General features: G+C 43.9%; 1 protein-coding gene across 1 annotated transcript in view; it reads right to left on the bottom strand.

Annotated features, from left to right (window-relative positions):
- LOC143282548 (cytochrome c oxidase subunit 6C-like) overlaps window positions 1-13,795 on the bottom strand; it is a 32,828-nt gene that overhangs the window by 18,944 nt on the left and 89 nt on the right. The window contains exon 1 of the mRNA XM_076588233.1: window positions 13,726-13,795. This exon is cut by the window's right edge and continues 89 nt beyond it. The gene's annotated coding sequence lies outside the window, so the exon portion shown is untranslated. The remainder of the gene's footprint in view (window positions 1-13,725) is intronic.

The raw sequence follows: 13,795 nt of genomic DNA on the forward strand, positions 1-13,795 counted from the left end.
AGCTTTTTTTGTTTTTTTTTCTTTTCGCCCTGTTCAACTGCAAATACTAACCACAGACATTAAAGAGGAGTTATACACTGTATAAGGAAAATAGAGCATTCTGTGCATCCGTGTCTGCTCATCCGTTAAAAAAGCATATATATATATATATATATATATATATATCTGTTATGCTGTGTGTGTGTGTGTGTGTGTGTGCGTGTGACTAATCAAGTGTATATGTGGGGTGTGGGAGGTAGGGGTGGGTGGGAGGTGTTGGTGTATCAGTGGGTTGTGTCTCTGTGCCCGCGCGCGCGCGTGTGTGTGTGGACAAACAATGGAAGTCTTTCGGCGTTTTGTTGCCAATGACGCGCTTGGCCAGTGGAGCCTGTTATGTTCAGTTCAGGACGTATATATATAGTGTTGAGAACGACACCAGTGTGTGTTGATTCTTGTACATGTATATCCGAGAGATGGAATGCATACCACTTTTAGAAACCCAAGTAGTTGTTACTGAATTGATGTGTCTTCTTCATTTTTTTTTGGTTTTGTTTTTGTTTTTGTTTTTAATATATAATTCTATCCCCGTTAGTTGGCCTGGTAAATGACCCTTACTATCAAACCTGTCTTGGGTGTCTCCATTCACACGCCCGGGCATGCTCTGTGTGTGTGTGTGTGTGTGTGTGTGTGTGTGTGTGTGTGTGTGTGCCGTGTGTGTGTGTGTGTGTAGTGTGTGTGTGTATGTGTATGCCGTGTGTGTGCGTGTGTGCGCCGTGTGTGTGTGTGTGTGTGTGTGTGTGTGTGTGTGTGTGTGTATGTGTTTGTGTGCGTGTGTGTGTGTGTGTGTGTGTGTGTGTGTGTGTGTGTGTGTGTTCTCTTGCATGCTTTGTTTTTGACTGACATTTTGCAAAGCACTTTTGGAGGTTTGAAGGCGCTATTGTCCAGTCCGGCGATACCATTATTCATCAGTATTAGTACTATCATTTTTATCATCATCATCATCGTCATCGTCGTCGTCGTTGTTGTTGTAGTCGTTATCATGATATAGTATACTGGTGATTTTTTTTTTTTTTACATATCACTGACTATGGGTCAAAGACAGCGTCGCCGCAGGTCGAAATGGCTATCCAATGTTCTACAGGGCTGAACTGACGACTGATCCGACAGTTGCTGGTTAGAGTTTTTGTCACGTCAGTAAAGATTACCTTTTGAGTTCTCTCTCCGTCTCTCTACATACATACATACATATATATATATATATATATATATATATATATATATATATATATATATATATATATATATTATATATATATTACATCATGTTATATGTCATACATATAATTATACACGCATCCATGAATGTAACGCATACGCGTCGATCCAAAAAAGAAAGAAAACACACACAAAAAAAGAACTGTTGCCGATCATCACGACAGACTATCAGTCGAGAGTTTACTAAGTATGTGTTTCCCTGATCACTTTGGACACATCTTGAGACCACTGAGCAAGATTGCAGGGGGGAAGGGGGGGGGGGGGGTTTATTCAGAAACAGCGTTGCGTCGAGCGACCTATATTGGCTCAGTAGCCGCCCCTTAATCATTAATTGGGTCAAATCGTTCAGGGTTTGGGTCTTACCGTTTGATGAAGGGTTCTTTGTTCGAGAGAGGACGGTGAGTTCCTAGGATTTATTCAAAGGACAGGTATATATACTTCTGTAGTGACTGCATGGATGCCACAGTTGCAAACCTATCAGTCACTGACAGCCCGGGGTCACAGATCAAGGTCAGTTGAGAGGTCATTTGGCATGTCAGGTGTTCTTCGAGCGGACGGACATATACTGACCAAGATACCACGGAATGCTGGATCAATTGATAAAGCTAGGAAGGGTACCTGGTATCATCCAGGAAAGGGCGTATGATGACATAGGCCTTCCTGTGTTGGGCTGGAAATAGTTTGAAGAGTTCTAGAAGTACATGCACTGCCGATTTTTTTTTTAATATATTTATTATGAATTGTTTCCATCAGTGGTTCTGCTTCCAGCTCTCTTGTTACATAATTGTGACAACAGTAAACAGTTTATACACGGGAAAGGGCGTACTGTGATGGGTTGAACTGATTTGTAAAGTTCTATTATTCTCTCTCTGTGTGTCTGTCTCTCTCTGTACACACACACAGACACACACACACACACATATATATATATATATATATATATAATTATATACAATTATATATAATATATGAGAGAGGTAACATTGGTGTTATTCATCTTGTATTGACTGCATTCCCGGTGACTCAGTGGTCACTAGCTTCGTATCTGTTACTTTTTAAGATAGCACAAAATGTTTACAGTGTCACACGCTCTCTGTCAGCTTCTCTCTCTCTCCCTCTCTCTAACTCACTTAACGCACACACTCACACATACACACGCAACACACACACACACACACACACATCACCCATACGCACTCTCACACACATATCAGTACACACTCTCTCTCTGTCTCTGTTTCTCTCTCTCTCTCTCTCTCTCGGTGCATCTGTTTCTCTCTCTCTGTCTGTCTCTCGGGACAACGCAAACACTGACACTGTCGTACGAATCCGGCTTGTACATCCGGCTTTGGGGTTGGAGTTATATTGGGCATATATACACTGCCTGCTTTCGCTGTTGATTGTAACTTCTACCAGGATTATAATATACATGTTGGCTGTTGATGTTAAACGACACAAGCGTTTCTCTTGTCAACCATACTGATGTCCTTGTTGTATAGATAGATTTCAAGCATTCGCATTCGTGTTACAATCTACGTGGCCACTACATCTAGAAAGTGTTGTGTTCGTCAGCCATTTTATCCGTGGGGTATGGCTTGGATCGAGCTCAATGTGTGTGTGTGTGTGTGTGTGTGTGTGTGTGTTTGTGCCGTGTGTGTGTGTGTGTGTGTGTGTGTGTGTGTGTGTGTGTGTAGCCGAAAGCCAGCCTACCTCTAGATATTTTCTGTGTGCAAAAAAACCCCCATGATTTACTAGTGCTTCATTTTCCGCGATTGCCTTTGATCCATGGCCCGTAAGTTACACAGTTGGAAACAGTGTATGTTCAGTCCATATCTTAATCGTAAAGGGCTTTCAAAGATACAACTGTTAGTTAACTACTTTGGTTTATCTGTCTCCTCTCCCTCTTTCGCATGTACACTGCACACACACACACACACACACACACACAGTGTCCGTCCGTTTTTAAAAGTGATCCTGAACGTTTTTACGAAGCACACACACATACACACACACACACACACAGTGTCCGTCCGTGTTGAGAAGTGATCCTGAACGTTTTTACGAAGCACACACACACACACAGATATATATATATATATATATATATATATATATATATACATACACACACACACACAGAGAGAGAGAGAGAGAGAGAGAGAGAGAGAGAGAGAGAGATTTAAGTTTCTGTGGGAAAGTATTCATAACTTTTGTGGAGACTGTACATTTCACGTTCCTGTGGCCGCTGGGAACATGGCCTTCAACTTTATTGCGAAACTGTATCATGATTTTAGTGCCAGGAACAAGGACAAAACTGGGTATTAAAAAAATAATAATAATAAAGCACAAGAAGAGAGAATAAAAATGAAAATAAAAATTGAAAAAGTCTACCAAACAGTGCGTATTTCTGAGTGGAACAACACAGCTGTGAATCATACAGTATATACAGTGCAATGTCCTTTCCCCCTTCTCACCCCCTCCCCGATCTGTGTTTATTTTAGATGTCTTAGTGTCGTTGTGTTGTTGTTTCTTTGTTGTTGTCTTTTTCAATGTTTATTTTATTTTATTAGATGTGATAGTTTTGTGTTGACGCGGCTGAGCATCTGTATGGTTTGGCAGTCCTGATATGGCCCTGTGCGGTCGGCTGGACTAGTATAAGCAACAAAAAATAAACAAAACATCCCACCCCCCTCCTCCTCTTCCCACTCCCACTCACTTCCGCCTTCGCCCACTGCCACACCCCCTTGTATTGTAGCTCCACCCCACCCCCCACCCCTAACCACACACACACAGCTACAGCTGTCTTTATCACATTACTTGGCAGCTTCAAAGGCAGTCACCAAACCCTCCTCTCGATCTATGTGGTGGAGCGTGCGCGTGGGAGTGGGGAGGGGGAAGAAGCGGAAGGGGTAGTCGGGGTGGGGGGGGGGGGGGGTAGGAAGGTATTCGGCCAGCTTGGATTTGTAGTCTTGGATTTGGATGAAACTGTTTTATTTGGGGGAAAAAATGCCCACAAATAAAAACAAACCCACCAAAAATCCCACCAGTACAGCGAATTCCACAAGGCAACAGGAAAATCTCATCGTGAAGTCCTGTAGAAATGTACATAATTACACACAAAGACACACACACACGCGCGCGCGCGCACGCACACACACACACACACACACACACACACACACAAATACACAATGCGACAAGCAAAACATGCCCAACTGGTTTTGCTTCGTGCCACTCCCATATTATTTGTTTGTCAAGTTGTCCCCGTACGGAGTGATTTTTTTTTTTTTATTCACATGAAAGAACATCCTGTGTAGTTTATGGTGTGTGTGTGTGTGTGTGTGTGTGTGTGTGTGTGTGTGTGTGTGTGTGTGTGGTTTATGTTGTGTATGAGTGTGTGTGTGGTTAATGGTGTGTATGAGTGTGTGTGTGGCTTATGTGTGTATATATATATATAGCTGTGTGTGTGTGTGTGTGTGTGTGTGTGTGCCTGTGCGCAGAAAAAGAGACAGAGTTCTCTTGCAAAGGGTTACGTGCTGTTTGTCCCTATCAGTCACATTGTTATAGTTTATATTTACATCTTCTAAAAGTCGCTGGCATTTCAGAAGTCGGAAGATCAAATTATAAACTCTCATATCCAACTATAAACTGTCTCAGATCAAACTATAAACTGTAAACTGTCTCAGATCAAACTATAAACTGTCTCCAATCTTTCTTACGTCTTCCCACGCCTGAACAAAACTCTCAAACGAACAGCTAGGCTAGGTAGTACCGCACGTAAGGTCGTGTGAATGGTACCAATGAGCCAACAGGGCAAAGCTCTCTTATAGGAACAGGCTCTTTGATGGTACCATTTAGGAAGGAATACCTTATAGTCAGTCACCAGACCCCCTTAAACCACTCGCATCGCACAACCAACCACTGAGCCATGGCGAATTTCAAACACCGGTCCGTGCTTTCAAACACCCTCCCTCCCTCTGCTACCCACTCTATACCCATTCCCTACTGTCAAGTTCAGTTTGTCTTATCTCAACCCCACCCCCACCCCCTCATCCCCCTGGCCTCACCCACCCCCCTCCTCCGCACCCCCTCATCCACCCTCCAAATCCTCAATGACTACACAAACAACGCACACAAAATCTCACCCTCAGCACCCCCCACTTCCGCCTCGCCACTCCCCCCCCCCCCCTTTTACACACATACCATTGCCTCATCAGGCACCATTCCCCCTCAAGCCTCATCAAACTCCTCCATCTACCCACACACACAGCCATGTCAGCTTAACCCTCCTCCCTTCCTCCCCCTCTCTCTCTCTCTCTCTCTCACACACACACACACACACACACACAACACACACTGCCTCATCAGGCACCATTCCCCCTCAAGCCTCATCAAACTCCTCCATCTACCCACACACACAGCCATGTCAGCTTAACCCTCCTCCCTTCCTCCCCCCCTCTCTCTCTCACACACGTGCACACACACACACACACAACACACACTGCCTCATCAGGCACCATTCCCCCTCAAGCCTCATCAAACTCCTCCATCTACCCACACACACAGCCATGTCAGCTTAACCCTCCTCCCTTCCTCCCCCCCCCTCTCTCTCTCACACACACACACACGTCAGAATGTCTCAGTCCCTAGCATGATCCCCTCCCCTTCCACGACACCCCTCTCTCCCCTCCCACCTCACTGGCGATTCAAGCTACCACTGCATTAATTAATGGTATTGTTGGGTTGTTACTACTCAGTGGTGAAGTTCCTAACAGTAACTACTGTGGTCCACTGTCAGTGTCAAAGATCCAAATCTGGTGTCAGGGTGTTGAACAAACCAGATGGAACCGGGAAGGGAGGGAAGACTTGGGGGACGGCTGTGAGTGGGGTGGGGTGGGGTGGTCACACGTACGCACTGCACTGCATATGGCTACCCACACACACACCCTCCTCCCTCCGCGCCCAAATGACTCATGTAAAGGTCACTTTGACATCGCTGGCTCCTGTGTCAACCACAAGGCTTCCAAGCCTTTGTAGATCGAATTGGCTACCGCGCAATTTGTACCATCTGTTTAGTTTGAAATTCATGATGATTACCATCAGGGCTGTTTCTCCAGTTAAGGAAACAATAATAGCCTATATTCAATTGGCTAAGAGCGGGCCGGGCAAGACGGGTCGTCTTTTCACTGTTAGCTGCGCGAAATTTGGCCGAGCAGAGCAAACCGATAGGCCTAGTTTGCATCAGTTTGACATAGTAAGTATATGTATCACCAAACATGGAGTATAATACAAACTCCTCCTTTCAAATAGAAACAAAGAATAAAAGAGATATTCACTAACACACACAGAGTCCAGATAATTATATACTTGGAACCACTGGGTAATTGATAATAGTAAGCATCGAATTCACCAAATTTCTTCTCTTTTTTAAAATTAACCCTTTTCTCTCTCTTCACTACTTAGTATTACCCCACACAAAGCTCGGTAGTATAGTGGTCAGTATCCCCGCCTGTCACGCGGGAGACTGGGGTTCAATTCCCCGCCGGGGAGAGCATTTTTAAGGATTTCAAAGAAAAGAAGAAACACTAGCAGTAGCAATTGACCTTGAAGATGCCTACAATAAAGTCCAGTTTCCGCACCTCATGGAGCTGCTACTAAGGTATGGAGTAAGTTTGACACTGACAAGATGGATAGCAGCAGCGCTTCAGGAAAGAACCGTCGTCCTACGCCTCGGAGATTGGATGTCTGCACCTTCTAAACTATCCATGGGACTGCCACAAGGGTCTCTGCTCTCTCCTGTCCTCTACAATGTCTACACGAAGGGCCTTGCAGACTTAAACAACAATGGAATTGCTCGGGTGCTTACCCTTGCGGATGATGGCCTGGTCTTCAAAACTTCGAAAGATGCTCAGGAAAGAACTAAAGCCGTCCAGAAACAACTAAACAATATTGCTCAATGGTGCAAAGACACAGGATCTTCCATCAATCCATTGAAAGCCCAAACGTTGCTGTGCACCCTCAACAACAAAACCGCGAGCAAATCACCACCTTCTGTGTCATTCGATGGGATTCAAATTGAGAAAACTGAATGCCTACGCTACCTAGGAATACACTTCGACAGAATGCTGACCTTCAGAAAACATACGGAAAATACTGTTCTCAAATGCAAAAAGGGCCTTTCAGTCTTAAAAGCAATGGCAACCAAAGGAATTGAACAACGCCACCTCTTCCTGCTATACCGATCACTCGTCCTCAGTGTGATCGACTACGGACTTGGGCTAACAACACCGTCTCAAAGCAACCTCCTAAAATTAGAAAGAGTACAAAATGAAGCTATGAGGCTGATCCTTGGAACAACAAAAGACACGCCCACAGAAACCATGCGATACCTGCTTGACCTTCCTTCAGTGCAGGCCAGAAACAAGTTAGAACAGGTCAAGACCTACTTCAAAGCATTAGAAAACCCTCAAAACCCACTGCATGACGCAGTCAAAGAACCAAAAGGCAGCCGTCTAGGACGAGGAAGATCATGGATGGAGCAAGCAGAAGACACAATCCAGCTAGTATGCCGACTACAAGACCTGAAAGAAACAAAAGAATGGGAGAAAAACCCCGAAAACCTCAACCATCTATTCAACACAGTCATTTCATCCACTCTAGGAAGACATTGTCGGGAATGGCCAGAGGGCAAAACTGATGCGGAAGTGAAGCTACTCAAAGAAGAAAACAGTAAAGAAGAGGACATCATCATATACACAGATGGCTCAGTCACCAAAGACCAGTCTGGTTGGGGATTCACTGTGAAACAAAATGGAAAAACAATTTGGGAAGAGAATGCTGCCTACAAAGTCACAACCTCCAGCCTAACGATGGAAGTTGAAGCTGCGACACATGCCCTCCAGTGGCTATCGTCCATCCATACGCCCGGAAACCAACATGCCATGATTCTAACTGACTCAATGAACCTCATACAGAAAATTGAAAACGGAATGGGAAGCCCAGAGTGGCATAAGGCAATGCGCAACTTTCAGATTAAAAAACTCACATGGTCATACTGCCCGGGACATGCAGGTGTCAAGGGAAATGAGCAAGCTGACAGACTTGCTGGTAACGCAACACCAACGAGCGGCCTACATCTAGGAAAATCGGAAATCCTCAGAAAAGTCAAAGAATACCAAAAAGAACAGGTACAAGGCCATCACACCATCGATCGCCTCAAAGAAATAAAAGCAGAGAGAGGGAGCGGCCGCAAGTCTAACATGAAAGGTAGAGCACGATGCTTTGCAAATCAAACAAATATCGGCATCATTTCCAAACCAACATTGCGCAAATTTCTTCAAAACGGAACAGAGTCTCTGTGGGCCTTTCCAAATACAATAGACTGAGCAACACACTAGACGCCACGTTCTTGGCATCAGAGATCTTTTCCCATCCCTCTTGCGGCCAGTCAGTGGCAGCCTCTGTGCGTGTGTGTATGTGTGTGTTTGTGTGTATGTGTGGGTCTGTGCTTTTGAGTGCGTTTGTGAATGCGCGAGAGTGTAAGTGTACACAAGTGTCAGGAGAGATCTGTGTACGTGTGTGTGTGTGTGTGTGTGTGTGTGTGTGTGTGAGGGGAGGTGGGAGTGCGGGGGGAGGTGGGGTAGAGGATGAGGTATGTGAGTGTATACATGCCTACACTGTGGGAGCAACAGGATATTGGAACGTATATATATATATACATCTTTGTATATATGTGTGTGGGGTTGGGGGTGGGAGATATGGGCGTATGCGTGTGTGCTTGTACAAGTGTTCATCTCTGTGAGTGTGTGTTTGTTTGTGTTTGTGTGTGTGTGTGTGTGTGTGTGCCGTGGAAGCTGCGATACGTAGACTAGAAATGAGTGTGTGGAGGAGGGGGGTAGAGGAGGTGCAAGGTAATGTGTGTGTGTGTGTGTGTGTGTGTGTGTGTGTGTTGGAGCTCATGTACGTTTATATGTATTTGACTGTGCTTTCATATCTGTGAAACTGCATGTTTGGTGCATTTCTGTTATGCATGTGTGAATGTGTCTTCATGTTTTACATTTATTCGCTTATTTATCACCATTGTTGTCTTATTTATTTATTTTTTATTATCATTTTATTAGTATTACTATTATTATTACTACTACCTTTTTTTATATTATAATTATTATTTATTTATTGATTTATTTATTTATTTATGTAAGCTATCTATTATTTATTCCCCCGTTTTGTTGTTTTTTTGTTTTTTGTTTTTGTTTTTCTCAAGGCCTGACTAAGCGCGTTGGGTTACGCTGCTGGTCAGGCATCTGCTTGGCAGATGTGGTGTAGCGTATTTGGTTTTGTCCGAACGCAGTGACGCCTCCTTGAGCTACTGAAACTGAAACTGAAACCACACAAAGGAACTGAGCGAGCAAGCTTCCCGAAGTAGTGTAAAAAACAGAAAAAGAAAAAAAAAGGGATCCGAAAAAAGAATTAAAAAAAAAAAAAAAAAAAAAAAGGAAAGAAAGATAACGCAGCTGCACGGATTGTATGCAATGTCACTGCAAGTTTCAATGGCGAAAGCGACCCGGCTGTTAAAATGATTCAGTTTTATGGCGGTGTAACAGTCCTGGATATAACCCAGATCGAATATACCCAGGTATAAAATGGAGTGTGTGTGTGTGTGTGTGTGTGTGTGTGTGTGTGTGTGTGAGAGAGAGAGAGAGAGACAGAGAGACAGGCTGAAACTGAAATGTAGGGTAGACGAAATCAATCGGACACAGCGTCAAAGTTTGAAGAGGTAAAAGTGACGGTGGTGGCGAAATGACTGAATCATTGAGTAGGCGAAACGGTGACATGATAGGCAAATCGGTCCTGTCCGAAAAGCAGCCCCGACCGTTTTATGTATACCCGAATAGGATTTGGCTCTTGCCTGCCTTTTTTTTTTTTTTTTTTTTTCAACCCCGAGTATAAATTATTTTGGCGGCCCATTTCCTAACGGGTCAGCGTCGGCAGTCTATTCTGGTCTCGCTGGTTAAGTGGAACACTTCAGCGAAAACCTCAAGAGACCCGGCCGTTGTAAGACTTGCTCCTTACTTGGGCTACGTGCTCTTTCGCATGCACAAGTCGCTGTAGCGGCCTTGAGGAAGCTTGACTTCAAGGAAGTGGAGGGAAAAAGATATATTTTGCCCTTTCCACAAAATCCTTGTAGTAGTATATGGCTCTTTCTCTTTCTCTCTCTGTCTGTCTCGAGGAAACACGACTTTTAGAAAGGACAAAAAGGAGAGAGAGAGAGAGAGAGAGATGTTGCCCATTCCACACTTAACTACCTGGTGACATTTTCTCTGTCCTGTTTTTTCCTCTTTCTTGTAAGATTTAACTTGTCACTGCTTGTGGCTCACACACACGGATATTAAGCATGAACTTTTTAAAATATTTTATTTTATTTTTTACAGAGTCTGTCTTCGTTCCCACTTTTTACATATCTCATTTATCTTTATTTTCCCATTCTTTGTTTTAGTGTTTATCTGTGTGTGTGTGTGTGTGTGTGTGTGTGTGTGTGTGTGTGTTATTTCTCTTCTTTTTTTCCCCCACACGAACGGACAATTTACATTTCTAAACAACACATATTTTGTGTCAAAATTAAATCGAAAGTTTGTTCCACTCAGCTACATCCCATTAACTTTCAACCATTGTTGCTTTTGTGTGTTTAATTCGGTTAAAAAATGAACACCCACCCACTCCGAAACGATCGACCATTGAATAGCATGCACTTTGTTACTGGATCCTATGATTTATCCTATCATGTATGGCCGTGCAATGGCAGAGCAAACCAGGACTGTTTGTTATAAACACAGCCACACATGGTGTTCCGGTAAAAAGACACATCCAGTTACACAGATAACGTGCTGATGACGTATTCTTTGTACGGTATCATCATTCAACAAGGGATATCCCTTAACTTGATGGGATTAGTTTTACACACTCACACACTCACACACACACACACAGCGACAAACAAAACGCTGAACAGCAGTGGAGTGACGGCCTAGAGGTAACGCGTCCACCTAGGAAGCGAGAGAATCTGAGCACGCTGGTTCGAATCATGGCTCTGCCGCCGACGGATATTTTCTCCACCTCCACAAGACCTTGAGCGGTGGTCTGGACGCTATAGTCATTCGGATGAGACGATGAACCGAGGTCCCGTGTGCATCATGCACTCAGCGCACGTAAAAGAACCCACGGCAGCAAAAGGGTTGTTCCTGGCAAAATTCTATAGAAAAATCCACTTCCAATAGGAAAAACTAAACGACTGCATGCAGGAAAAAATACACACACAAAAAAAGGGTGGCGCTGTAGTGTAGCGACGCGCTTTTCCTGGGGAGAGCAGCCCGTATTTCACAGATAAATTTGTTGTGATAAAAAGAGAAATACAATACACAATACAATATACAACAACAACAACAAACAACCGACCTCGTATCAACATAATGACAAAGCTGCAAAGAAGACCCTACCTACATTTGTCAAGTTGGTATATACCCATATGTGATCCACAAGCATTTCTAAAGTTCTGACGAGATATAATTATTGATAGAGATTGTACTGAAATCTGAGGTGGCGCCCTCCAAAAAAAGGCCGGGGGAAGGAATCAGTGGGGCAGGGGGGTAGAAGGGATCGCGGGGATGGGGTCCGATAGGGTAGCAGTACATGCACTGTAGTGCGAATGGATTTTTCCGTCTGGTTTATTTGCCGCGCGCCAAGTCATGACAGATTCAATGGTGACGCAATGTTTGGCTTTGTCAATATTTGTTTTGTTTCTTGTGTGGACCTGAGGGGGGGAGGCTGGGGGGAGGGCTATGGGGGGCGGGAAGGATTAGAGGTGAAGGGGGTATAAAATGAGGGGTGAGGGAGGGAGAAATTGGGGTGATGGAGAGCGGTGAGACATCAATCATTCTTTTAAGATCAGTTGCACAAAAAGCGGCCTGGACCCACCACTGCACGATTTCAGTTTTCGTTGGTGGAGTGTTCAAACAACATTCGCTTGGTGTGAGGGGAAATCAAAATCAATGGGATCCAAGGCCGAGTGTACATGTGTGTGCAAGCCTCGAACAGCCTGTGCACTGCAGACACAATGACGTGATTTATTCATATTAACGGCACGGAGCTCAGGTGCACATTTCTGTGGTGTCACGGTGACACAGACCATGCACTGAACAGAGAGAACTGACCTACCTTGCCGTCGACAAAGATCCTACTTGTACATGGTTTCAGTGATACGGACCAACATTTATAACAGAACTGCAGTGTTCGATAACTTCTTCATTCGTGGGCTGCAACTCCCATGTTCACTCATAAGTACACGGGTGGGCTTTCGCGTGTATAACCGTTTTTACCCCTACAAATAGGCAGCCATACTTCTCGGGGATGTGCATACTGGGTATATTCTTGTTTCCATAACCCACCGAACGCTGACATGGATTACTGGATCTTTAACGTGCGTATCAATCTTTTGCTTGCGTATACAAACACAAAGGAGTTCAGGAACAAGCAGTTCTGCACATAAAAAAAATATGTTGACCTGGGAGATCGGAAAAATCTCTATCCTTTACCCACCAGGCGTCGTTACCGAGATTCAAACCCGACACCCTAATATTGAAAATCCAACCACTCGGCTACCGCGCCTGTCGTTCGGTCGACAAGATTCGACAGAATGGGGCTCAATAGGATTTTATTTTCATCTAAGAAAAAGAAAAAAAAGGAAGGGGGGCGGGGGGCAGTTTTCAGACGGAATCAGATAGATAATAATCGAGACGACTCAGAGAAAGCTAAGCATTTCAGAGAAAAAACGTCCCCGTGGATAGTACTATGATTTAACCTTCCATGCGGCATCAAAGGTCATGCATTAATTCTTTCTTTAAAAAAAAACAACTGACGAGCGTTCTTCTGTTCTGCACCCCTCACCCGCCACGTGCTCTTTTTCTCTCTGTAATTATCGTTTTTAACTAAATTATCTTATTGGTAAACTGAAGTCTTCCTCATTTCCTTGTACAATTAATGCTGTTGAGAATCCTGGTTATAAATGCGCTACACATAACACGTTTCGATTTTCTTCCTCATAGAAAGTGGAGCCCGCCGTATGCATGTAGGCTTTGTGTTGTTACAATGTTAGTATTTGACTAATTAAAACAGGTTTGGGATGTTCTTTATAAAATAAAGCAGATATGTAACTTGAAATGCTACTTCCGTTCCCATGTACGAATAAAACCGAAAATCAGAAACGAAAGCTTTTTTTTTTTTTCGACAAGTGAACACCGCGGACGGATCGAAACCTCAATTATCATCAGTTTACAAAGACGAGTGGTTTGTTTTTCCTGTTGGAAACATCAGAAAAGAAATCTCCTTTTTTATCTAAAGAAATACATCAAGACATCAACATCAATAAGAAGAAGATTTTTTTTTTAACACACGAAAAAAACCAAAGCATTTCCTTACCTGACAGAGAGAGACAGCGGGGAAACAATCTGCGACACACACGTTCAGCTTTTTCAAAAGCGCAACCAGT

The sequence above is a fragment of the Babylonia areolata genome, chromosome 5 (assembly GCF_041734735.1).
Source record: "Babylonia areolata isolate BAREFJ2019XMU chromosome 5, ASM4173473v1, whole genome shotgun sequence".
NCBI classification, from domain to species: Eukaryota; Metazoa; Mollusca; class Gastropoda; order Neogastropoda; family Buccinidae; genus Babylonia; species Babylonia areolata.